At 47.8% G+C, this 12,630-nt stretch overlaps 1 protein-coding gene across 8 annotated transcripts in view; it reads right to left on the bottom strand.

Annotated features, from left to right (window-relative positions):
• The window catches only part of STAT2 (signal transducer and activator of transcription 2), a 574,746-nt gene that overhangs the window by 540,039 nt on the left and 22,077 nt on the right, over positions 1-12,630 (bottom strand). The window lies entirely within an intron of this gene.

Genomic DNA, 12,630 nt, shown 5'->3' with positions numbered 1-12,630 from the left:
TAATATGTGACCATTGTCACTTTTAACACTTGAATTGTGGGTTTATTCAATGGAGTCTCCATTTATTCAACTGTCAAATAATGATTCAGATTGAACTGAAAATAAGTTTGAAAATGGTGATGATAATTAAGTGCAAAACACTGTACGGAGCAAGCAGACATGAAGGCAAACGCTGGATAATTTGAGATTAGTGCAATATTTTCAATTTAAGAATAAATACTGAACTTGTAAAGCAGCTGTTGGGTTATAGAGTACCTGCTTGCAAGCCTGATAGAGGAGCACAGTCAAAAATGACAATGTGGCTGTCACGTGTAGCACGCACTCCTTTTGATTGTGTTAAAATCATGAGTTGGTTATTCAAGATGTAAATAGAAATGTTGCACTTAAACTATGAACACGTATTTTTGGAAGATTAAAAAAAAAATGTTTGAAAGAAGTCGAAACTGAGGGAAAAGTGGCTAGGTGGCTAATTTACTTCTCAGGAGACAAGCGAGGATGGATCATTCAGATGCAGGACAGAGATTTTTTATTTTTTTTTCCAAATGCATGCACTAATAGGCAACAGCTGAGAGCTCTCCAGTACAAATCATAATAAATGGGGTGCTCAAGGGAGTATTCAGATATTTAAAATACCCCCCACTTTAAACGAAAGCTCTGATGGCACCAAGCAGGCAAAGCAAGTGAGCCCAACCCTCCAGAGAAGAGTTCCCTTGGATTTTCTATCCAAGTATCTATCCTTTCATACTTTCTCCATTCCATCCACCCGCTGATGTCCACCGTTTCACATTTATATTCTGTCATTCATTCATTCTTTCATCTAACATTCAATCATTCCCTAGTCCATCTATGTATCCACTCTGCCATTCATCAATCTATCCATCCACTCTACCTGCCATCTATTCCCTCTGTTACCTATTCATCCACCCAACCTCTCAGCCATCCATTCACTCTGCTATCAATCCATCCACTGTCATCCATTCATCATCCATCCATTCACCCATCCACTATTTTATCCATCTGCCCATCATCCAGTTTCCTATCCATACAGCCATCAATCCATCAGATTTGCCATCCATCTATCCATTCATCCACCCTGCCATCCATTCACATATCAATCCACTGTGCAATCCATTCACTAATCCATCAACTCTGCCATCCATTCACTTGTCCTTTCACCCACTCACCCATCCCTTTACTCTGCCATCCATTCACCTGTCAATAACATCTATCCATCCCTTTACACTGCCTTCCTTTCATATGTCCATTCACCTATTCATTCACTCATCCATACATCCCTTAACTGCCATCCTTTCACCTGTCCATCCACCTATTCACCCACCCCTTTACTCTGCCATTTGTTCACCTGCCCATCCTTCAACCATTCTCTCATTCATCCATCCCTTTACTCTGCCATCCTTTCACCTATACATCCACTTATCCACCCACCCACTAATTAATCCACCCACCCTTCCAATATTTTTTCCTTGTATCCCTTTTCTATTTACCCATCTTTCGTTCTTGCTTGCTCCCGTTTGCTCTTATATTGACACTGTAATTATAGCGTTAATTATGAGCTTTTGTCTGCCCCGTTGCAGACAGTAGAGCCCCACCCCACTGCAACTGCTAAAGCGGGGTGTTCACTGCGCCCCCCCGGGCGGGAGGGGGGAGGAGGGGGGTTGGTTGCTGGCCATCATCTTTTCACTGCAAGCACAGTTATCTCCCCGGTTGTGCATTCAGCCTCTGCCAGAGCCATCACCTGAGGGCGGAGGGAACCTGGGAGTCTCCTAGGCCAACACCTGTCACCTGACTCACCTCGCCTAACTGAGGGTGGAGTCAGCAGATGGAGCCCCGCAGGATCAGTCCATCCACCTGCGCGGTACAGCATATTCATTGAGAAGGGGCCCAAACATGCTTACAGCACTATTTCAATTGAAATGGCCGTAATGCCCCGGCGTTTGACAAACACCTCAACAGGAGTACATTTATATTGGTTTGTAAACTGCAAATGTCCTAATTATAACACTACTAGTGGGGCGAATCTGGTCAGTGACCAGAAAATAGGAGCTGACGTCGGCGAGCAGGGGTGGTGCCTATATTGATTCTGTCTCCTCATTTCAAGGGGCAGAAGTGAGCTGCGACAGAGGCCAATATCACCAACTGCGAACTTTCCGTAGCTATTGTAGACATTTCCATGATCTAGTCTAGTGCCTGGGGAAAATCCCAAGATAAGAAGTGTGCCACAAGAAAATCTATCAAAAAGAGTGGGTTTTAGGACTGCCTTTTCAGCAATTATCTTTCCTCAGCCAGTCTTTTTTAGCCACAGGCTTGACACTTTGTCAGCCACATCCTGCTTCACCCAGCAGAGTATACATCTCTCATTTAATGTTTTTGGATGCTTGACTCTATCCTTTTGCCTTCACTCGAGTTCTTGCACTAAAACCCTCCCTGCCCACTCCTGTTGGCTCCCTTTCATGTGTCTCGCTCTAATGTGTTAATGCTGTATGCGTAACCACATTAAAACCAGTGCTACTAGAGTTTGCCAATGCATGTTTTATTAACTTGAAACTCGCTAATGGACATGCAGGTGATTTATAAGAGAAACAACGGCAAATCCTGTTAAGGCCCTGCCATCAGCGAATGCCTTCGAACCTATCTTCTAGTTATTACAGGACACAAAATAAAATTATGCTCATCCAATCCTTGGTCTCTCTTTGCAAAGCACACAGAGAGAAGATCACATAAGTACCAACAATAATTACAGATCTATAGGAAAATGTGTTAGGAGATACACAGCAGCCAGAATACTGACAGCACCAAAGGGGTTTACGGCAGAGTAATGTCTGTACGTGACACTGTTGATGGTGGAGGAGATACAAGGTAATACATGCACAAAAAGAGTCAAAAGGCACTGATGATGAAGAAAGGGGTGAAGTGTGAAACATGCAAATGGAGGAACGTCAGAATGAAAGAATTGGGAAAAGAAGGGGGTAAGTGACTAACGCAGAGGTAGAGACTACAGAGGAAGGTGACGAAGTGGAGACAGGATGTCAGGGTTGAGAATGTCATACAATATCTACTTTGCAAGTGACTAGAAGCTAAGAAAATTACTGGTCTTGTAAAAAAAAGAAAATAATTGTCACTTTTGCTGCTATGCAGAGAGGTATAAAACTATCACAGCGTTCTCTAAACATCAGAGCTTTGATAAGTCTCTCTATTTATGCATGGGCTCATTATCACAGAATATGGGTTCTATCACAGCTCTGAATCTGCCACCTTTCAGCAGATCTACATACAGGGGCTAGAAGGTAGGAATGAAGCAGTAGTTCCATGTTTGGAATGTCCTGCGAAACTGTATAGTGCTTAATTTGAGCGGGTGGTGGCCAGCGGGGGCCACCAGCACTTATTTTTTGGTGACCTGCACCTCTTTTTCGGCATCAGACATTTACAGAGCGAAGGAGAGGGGAAAAAACAGGGACGGAGGAAGGAAAAAAAAGAAAAAAATGTCTCAAAGGTAGAAAGTGGTAATCTGCAAGAGTGAGATAAAGGGGCAAGGAGTGTCTGATAGTGGATTAAAGAAGCATGATTCAAGACTTTGGCATGCTGACATTTAATAGTGTTTACTGCAGGCTTCTAGGCTGCGCTTTGGGCACCAGCCCTTATTCTTTTCCAATGACTCACTGTCTGTGCACACCCACAAACTAACATGTTAAGCGGTATTCAATTCTGAGAGAGAGAGTCAAAGATAAGGGTCCATGCTCAATTAAACTATTAAATATATATACACACAAGCCTACAAAATAAACATTCATTGATAATTTTAAATATTATAAAATGCTCAAATATCAAGAATTGAACACATTAGAATGAATAAAAACATCAAGTAAATTAGACCCCCTTAATATCCTTTCCAATTGTTTGCAAAAAGCTTCCCTCTGCAATTATTCCCTCAAATGAATTAATGGCACATAAAATCGTTTAAGCTGCCTGGCTTGTTTTGATATCATATTTAAAATGTGTTTCAATAATCTACGCTTTTCCTCAATATAAAACTAACAATCCAATAAAATGTGCTCCCTACTACATTTCATATAAAACCACATTTACAGTAACCACTATTTTGAACATAAGAGTTGGGTAGCTTCATCCTGTAGAGTATTGGGTTAATACCCAATCTATATTTCACGATGATGTTCCATTGACACGGATCAGGGCCAGCTGCTCCTCCCTCCCGATCCCCCTTAAATGGAGGCTGCGCAGCAGTAGGGAGAGCGACCCTTGACCCCGGTTCAGGGTAGGCCGCTCCCCACACTGCTTACTGCTGCTTATTTTGTGCCACCGTTGTGTTTTTGCCCTGCTGTTATTGCCTCCCTCTGTTTAACTGTTGTAACTTTGTGTTTTTTGTTAACGTGTTTTCTTTTTCCATCATTCCTCCGTTTCCCGCTGTGTCCGCTCCCGCCGCTTTTCTTTTCCCGCCGCTGTCTGCCCTGCGGCCCCGCCCCCTCAGCGCCCATTCGCCGCCCCGCTCCCACCTCCTAGCTGCTCCTCCCTCCCTTACCCCCTTACATGGAGGCCGCGCAGCGACTGCGCGCAGCGGGCGCGCCTAAGGTAAGCCCGTCTGCGCCCGTCCGTGCCTGGACCACGCCAAGCGCCAGAACCCCTTGCCCCCGCAGCTGCGACAACACGAGACACCGCTACGACTCTAGCACCCTCCACGCATCAACGCCAGACGATCACGCACCTGCTGCCTGGCTGCCCCGAAACGCACCCAAGGTCCCTTCTCCTGCCAGAACTGCAGCTTCACCAGCATCCAACCAGCCAACCCACCCACCAAAGAACCCAACTTCCTCAGATGCATCCTGCTCAACACCTGCTCCGCCCGCAAACACGCCGTTGAACTCTGGGACCTACTCGATACCAACCCCCAGATGTTGCCTTCCTGACGGAGACCTGGCTGAACCCCTCCTCGGCATCCGACATCACCATAGCCATCCCGGAAGGCTACAATATCACATGCAAGTACCGCACCAACAGAGGAGGAATTGCCATCGTCCACAGGAACACACTCAAAATCTCGACATACACCAACGACACCCCCAGCACCGCCGAACACCTGCACTTCCAGATCCACACCGACCCAAACACCACCCTCAGCAGTACCCTCGTCAACAGACCCCCTGGTCCCCGACCACAATTCTGCGACTCCATCGCCGACTTCGTCAGCACACACGCCCTCGCCTCCACGGACTACATCCTCCTCGGGGACCTGAACTTCCACCTCGAGAAGAACGACTCCAACTCTTCCACCCTGATCGACAACCTCGCTGACCTCGGACTCAGAGAACTCGTCAAAACAACCACCCACTCCGCCGGCCACACGCCTGACCATCTTCTCAGCAAGCACCCACATCTTCTTCAACCAGACCACCGAACTCCACTGGACCGACCACCGTTTCATCCACTTCACCCTCCGGAAACCCACCAAGCACCACCACACCCAGCAGATGCCTCGCCGCCACTGGAGCAAAGTCACAGAAGACCAGCTAACCACCACCCTCGCCCAGAATCCACTCGCAGATCCGACCGACCCAGACACTGAGGCCCGCAACCTCAGGCAGTGAATCAACGACTGCGCAAACACTCCCGCCCGCTCAAGAAGCCCTCCAACACCCACACCAGCAAGAAAGCCAGCTGGTTCACCAAAGACCTCCAGGCCTCCAAGCGGACCTGCCGAAAACTCGAAAAAAACTGGATCCGCGAACGAACACCGGAAAGCTACACAGCCCACAAGAACGCCACCCGCAGATACCACCACCTCATCAGATCCGCCAAAAGGACCTCCTTCAAAGACCGCCTAGATAACGCACACAACAGCAAAGAGCACTTCAACATCGTGATGAAACTCTCCAACACCAGCTCCAACACCAACGACATCCCACCTTCACCAGACCTGTGCGACTCGCTGGCCACCTTCTTCCACCGCAAGATCGCAGACATCCATGACAACTTCAACGCCGTCACAACCCCCGGCAACCACTGAGACCCCCGTTCCCACGACCACCACCCGCACCAACCGCCTGCTCTCCTGGACCAACATCAACGACGACGACACCATCAAGATCATGAACACCATACACTCTGGATCCCCTGAAGAACCCTGCCCAGACCACATCTTCAACATAGCCAGCAACACCATTGCACCCCATCCCCGAAAAACCATCAACATTTCCTTCAAGACAGCGACCTTCCATGAGAGCTGGAAGTACACAGAGATCAACGCCTTACTCAAGAAACCCAAGGCAGACCCCAAGGTCCTCAAGAACTTCCGACCCATCTCCCTGCTCCCGTTCCCGGCGAAGGTAATTGAAAAGGCCATCAACAAACAACTGACCAGCTTCCTCGAGGAGAACAGCATCCTGGACCCATCCCAGTCCGGGTTTCGAGGCAACCACAGCACCGAAACTGCCATCATCGCCGCCACCGATGACATCAGGACCGTGCTAGACAACGGAGAAACCGCAGCCCTCATCCTCCTGGACCTGTCAGCCGCCTTCGACACAGTCTGCCACCGCACACTACGTACACGCCTCTACGACGCCGGAATCCAAGAAAAGGCCCTGGACTGGACCTCCTCCTTCCTCTCCGGCAGAAAGCAGAGCGTCCGCCTCCCCCCCTTCCGCTCTAAAGCCACCGGGATCATTTGCGGCGTACCCCAAGGCTCATCCCTCAGCCCAACGTTGTTCAACGTCTACATGGCACCGCTCGCCCACGTCGCACGACCTCAACATCATCTCCTACGCCGACGACACCCAGCTGATCCTCTCCCTCACCAAAGATCCCCACACCGCCAAAACCAACCTCCACGAAGGAATGAAGTCCGACGCCGACTGGATGAGGAACAGCCAACTGAAGCTGAACTCGGACAAGACGGAGGTCCTCATCCTCGGATCAAACCCTTCGGCCTGGGACGACTCCTGGTGGCCAACTAGACTAGGAACCCCCCCAACACCCACCGACTACGCACGCAACCTAGGGGTCATCCTCGACTCTAACCTCTCCATGACAAAGCAGGTCAATGCCGTCTCCTCATCCTGCTTCAACACCCTCCGCATGCTTCGCAGGATCTTCAAGTGGATCCCCGCCGAAACAAGAAGCACGGTCACCTAGGCCCTCGTCAGCAGTAGACTGGGACTACGGAAACGCACTCTACGCAGGAGCCCCGGCCAAACGCCTGAAACGGCTCCAACGCATCCAGAACGCCTCCGCACGACTGGTCCTCGACATCCCTCACTGCAGCCACATCACACCCCACCTGAGAGACCTGCACTGGCTCCCTGTCAACAAGAGGATAACCTTCAAACTCCTCACCCACACACACAAGGCACTCCACAACACCGGACCAGCGTACCTCAACAGTCGACTCAGCCTCTACACCCCCCCCCAGCTCCGCTCCGCAGACCGAGCCCTCGCCACTGTCCCACTCAACCGAAGAGTGACCGCTAGCAGCAGATCTTTCTCCCACCTCGCCGCCAAGACATGGAACACCATCCCCATCCGTCTACGGCAGACCTTCTGGAGACTACTCAAGACCTGACTCTTCGAGCAGTATCAGCTCCCCCCCTTAGAGCCTTGAGACCCTCACGGGTATGTAGAGCGCTTTACAAATGCTATGATTGATTGATACGGGTCAGGGAAACTAGAAATATCTGGGTACACTTTTGTATTACTCCATGAATCGATTAGATGGGTAAGCGACATTTTCGAGCATGAATACTTCAAACCCTGTTCTTTAGACAAAATCACCATTTTCATATTTGAGCCTGTTAGAGACATTTTCATTGGTAAATCTAAAGTGTGAGAATGTAAGGAGAGTAAAGTAAAAGATTTCTTTAAAATTTCTCTTACACTTGCAGCCCACAACAATTCTCTTTTTAAAAGCAATTTTTTGCAAAACTAGAAACTGTCGTCCTCTCCATCCGGTAATAAATTATTCCACAATTGCATTTCCTGTTTCATACAGGAAAAACACTATGAGATACGCTTAAGTTCTGTCCTTACTGATTGAACCATAGACAATTAAGATACACTTAATTTTCTTCTTAGACGCTGGCCTTCCAGCTTGTTCCAGTCATGCTGACCTCTCATAAAAAAGATTTCTGTTCCATATAGAAATGTTTGCACCATCGCTTTTAAAAAAAAGAGTAATACCGAGGACATGTCATCGCCTCTATAAATTCTATCAAATTTGCGTAACCCTACGACATACTGAAGTGCACATGCTTTAAAAAACAAAAAAAACACAGATGTAGTTTCCAGACTAAATTGGACTAGAAATTAAGACCAAGGTACCTATATGATGTGACCTCTTCTACCTTTTCCCTGTTAATAAACCATTGGTATTTTTTCCTTTGATGACCTAATCTCAAAGTTTTAGTTTTATGCATGTTAATCACCATTCTTCTTATCACAATATCTAGAGAAAACCTCCTATTCCCTTCGTAAGCCTATTGGTGAAACATTCATAATTACCAAGTCGTCGGCGTATAACAGACTAACAATGTGACATGCCCCAATTTTAGAAGAAAATGCAAGCGTTTTGGACAAAATACACGGAATCTCGGATAGGTAGAGAGCAAACAAAGTGGAGACCAATACACAGCCCCGACTTAAACCATTTTTAGGTCTCGCCTAATCAGCGCGCAAACACTGCTTAGGAGCGACCTCTTGGGATCGGTCTGCACTCTTTGAAAAACTCGTGCATGTACTGCACTGTTTCCAATGAGCGCTCGTGCATGTACGGTATAAACCTTGCGGGAGCGAGCAGTGGCGCCATCTGTTTGCAATTATCGCGCCCGTGCTTTGGAAACAGATGGAGCCGCTGCTCGCTCCCGCAAGGTAAACGCTGTACATGGACTGAGCCTCAAAGCCGTGTCCCCGTTCCCCACCGCGCAGCCTGCTATCTGTTTTTTAGGTCTCGCCTAGCGACGGCTGCACTTGCGCAGACTCGCTTGGCGAGATGGGGCTTGAACCCGCCCCTCTTCTCCATTGGCTGGCTTCCTAAACGGAGGCCAGCCATTGGAGGAGAGGGGCGTCTGTCCATTTAAGCCCCGTCTTTTTCGGATTCGGGGGCGTGTTTTTTAGTTTTTTTCTCATCTCTGGAATGTAAACATTCCAGCCAATGGGAAGAGGAGAGAAAGAAAAACACACGCCCGAATCCGAAAATGACGCTGCGTTTCTCCGAGGCATTTCTGCTTGACCTCGGAGAAACATGGTGGTGTTCATGGCGATTCCCTCAACGACTGGCAGCTGGGCTCGCTCGCCGCGGAAGCACCAACTTGGCGACCTACACTCTAGTTCCCATCAACTTTCCGGTGACGTACTTCCCTTGACCCTGAGCTACACGTAACCCGAGGATCTTGAATGGAAGCTGCCTTTCCACCAGCCGTCGCTAAAATGGAGACTCCAAGCCCACTGGCAGCGCTGCCTCCCGAGGACGAGCTTGATGAGGACGATGACGAGGTAGGGAATGCTGTCCACGGGAGTGTGGGTCCGTCTTCAATAAGACAGCGCACACGTTTCCATACAAGCCAACATTTCAGAAGAGCAAAGTGGGAGATTGTTTAGAAAAAATCGGGAGAATCGGGGCGTGAATCGGGTTACTGTCACGTATGGGCTTTGGAAGTGTGCTGCAGTCAGGCTGAAGGAGAGAGGGACGTTCCGTCGGGTGCACGTAGGCCTACGGGGGCAGCAGCGGCGGTAACGGCGGCAGCGGTGACAGGTTCCGATCCGACCGCAACCGGCGACCCCCTCCTCCCCACTTTTTCTTAAGCTTAAGCTTTTTCCTCCGCTCCACACCGCCCTGATGCCGCCGGCCACCCCCCAGTAGGAACAACAGCTCCGCGCCGCCCGGCATGGGGAGCGCGGCGACTCCAAGCCCTTTTGAACCTGTGCTGTGTCCGCACTACTCACAAGAGGTCCTCACATCCTGGCCGCTAACCCCCGAACACGGGGCAGATAGGACTTGGGGATAGAGTGGAGCGTTGATCAGTCCTGTCACACCACCAGCACAGGCTCCAGGGACGTATGCTGCCCGGACCGTGTCCCCTCCGGATGACCTTTTCCTGTTACGATCGGGTTTACTATTGAGGGGAGAGCCCCCGGGATTAAAGTGGGGGGATTGTGATGCGCCACTCAGTCTCGACATCGCTTTCTATTGGGGGTCAATGACGTCACAACTTGACATTACGAGAGGAAGGGGGACGTCAAGTATTCTTTGTTAATACTCCGTGCCTCTTAATAGATCGTCTCCCCGCTCATTCGGGCTGTATCAAGACTCTCCCCTGAGACGGGTGGGCGTTCGGGAGTGGGACAGTTTAAAGATGGCACCACCTGCCCTTATATGTTTTAATGCTGTCGTCGCCTGGCTTTGCCGGTTAGAAATCGAAAAACTGGAACGGCCCCGGCAGATCTCAGATATCTGGTCACAGTATAATTTCTCAGGAATTAATCTACTGACTAAAAAAATGAAAACGTTATTTGCGTGTAACTGCAGTTCTCTGTGTCGGTGGCTCTGTGTGGGTGGCTCTATTTGTGTGTGGGTTGCTCTATGCGAATAGCTCTGTGTAGGTGGCTGTGTGTGTGTGGGTGGCTTTGTGTGTGTGGCTCTGTGTGTGGGTGCAAATGCAATAGGTCTCGCATTTGAGAGAGATTAAGCTATTGACATTGTAAATAACAATGCTGTTTCTTTAAATGTTTTAAAAACAAAAACAAACAAAAATAATGTCATGAGCAATGCCAATAGCTCTAACTTTAACAATGCAGAGACCATTGCATTGTAAATGCTTGTTTCTCCTGCAGCAGCAGGCACAAGCGCGCACCACTTCCGGGCTTGTCTACCAAAAGGCAATTTAATCGAACCGGTTTCTGTCACTTTGTCAGATCTACAGTTACAGATTAGTGAGAAACCCTTGTATAGCCCTCTCGATGTTTCTAGTTACATTTCACTTTTTTACGCACTGTCACAGATACCCTCTACTACGGAGTGACCGTTTTTATCAAATCGAAGATCCAATACACTATTGAAGGTACTTTAATCGATATTCAGACACGTGTCCAACAAACCAGACCAGTACAGATAAATATCTAATCTTAGCAACAACTAACTATACATTTACATTATCTATATCACAGAGCACTTTCGTTTACTTGGGCATGATAATCTACACGATGACACGTTTATCATAAAAATGCATGTTTTCACATATGGGATAGCTCCTTTCAATTTCATATATGGAGTTATAAATCTTATTTTATTTTGCTTCTTCACAAACAGAAGAACGGAATTCACATACTACTTCAATGCTGTTTTTTTGACAACTGGAGTGCCAGCAACCTGTATATAAAGCTGATCAGTAAATGCAGATTATTTAGTCTTTCCTTAGCCACAAATGCAGCCATCAGTAGTTCTTCCATTCTGAGTTTATTGTAAGGAGAAACTCTCATATTTTACTAAGGAGCACCAGAACCATTCTTTGATGAGGCAGAAAAATAACACTTGAAAATCTAATTGTTGATTGCTGGTAGAAAACAACTGCATTGCAGTATTAAAGAAAAAAGGATAAACAAGTATGACGATAGGTTCAAGCAATATTGGAGATATTCATAGAGACCTAAAGTTCAGGTTGCACAATACCATAGTTTGAGGCAAGCATTTTAATACATATATTACAGCTGCATGAAATTTATTGTGCGAGGGTTAGGATGTGTTGGTCTCAGTTAACCCATGGTAATTGGTACAGTGTGTAAACCTCTGTTGTCAAACAAGGCGATGGGGGAAACTAGCATGTCGCTGCTTGGGACACACAATTCCAACCGGACACAATTTATTATAATGATTAAGCATTCTACTCCTCACTTAGCTGCCTGCCTAGACCCACCAACCTCAGTCAGGATAAGGGCAGCGCACACACGACATAACTTATCCCTGATAGGTCAAAATTAAGCTTAACTTTCCCCAACCAAGCAGTGAATGGTGTTGCATGCTAATCACTACGCTAATGTGGTTCACCGCCTTTTAAGATGTACAATACATTACAAAGGGTGCCTGTGTTCGGTAATGGATTGCTATGTCCTGCAGGGAACATTGCTTTGCAGGGCCAAACATCAAGCCCTTTGAAACCAATTCGCTATTTGAAATGCTTGGTTGGAGATATCTGGAAATCTGGGACCTTTCGATCAAGGCAAAAAATCCATTCAACCCTCCAATCCCTGAGTTGTCAGGAGAGCTGAACAAGCCTGGCATGGGTGGGTAGAGGGATGCCAATGCAGGTTGTGGAGTGCCATGTTGTGCTGTGGTTGTCATGGGTTCAGCTGCTGCTCCTCTGTTATGGAGGAGAGTCACCCCCCCTCGCCCCCCACTAGCAGAGACAAACAAGCATTGGCATAGCCACAAGGTTTCGCCTTTGGGACCTTATAAGTGTTTAGTTATCCAGCAAAATATCCTTGGTGCAACAACGTCAACTGTTGCAAGACTAAACACTTATAAGGTCCCAAAGGAGAGACCTATTGGCTATGCCAATGCTGGTTATCAACATGTTTGGGGATTTAAGGCCTTCCTGATTTAGTTTGAACCTT

This window comes from Triturus cristatus, chromosome 4_2 (genome assembly GCF_964204655.1).
Source record: "Triturus cristatus chromosome 4_2, aTriCri1.1, whole genome shotgun sequence".
Taxonomy (NCBI): Eukaryota; Metazoa; Chordata; class Amphibia; order Caudata; family Salamandridae; genus Triturus; species Triturus cristatus.
This window is presented reverse-complemented; position numbering and strand designations above follow the sequence as displayed.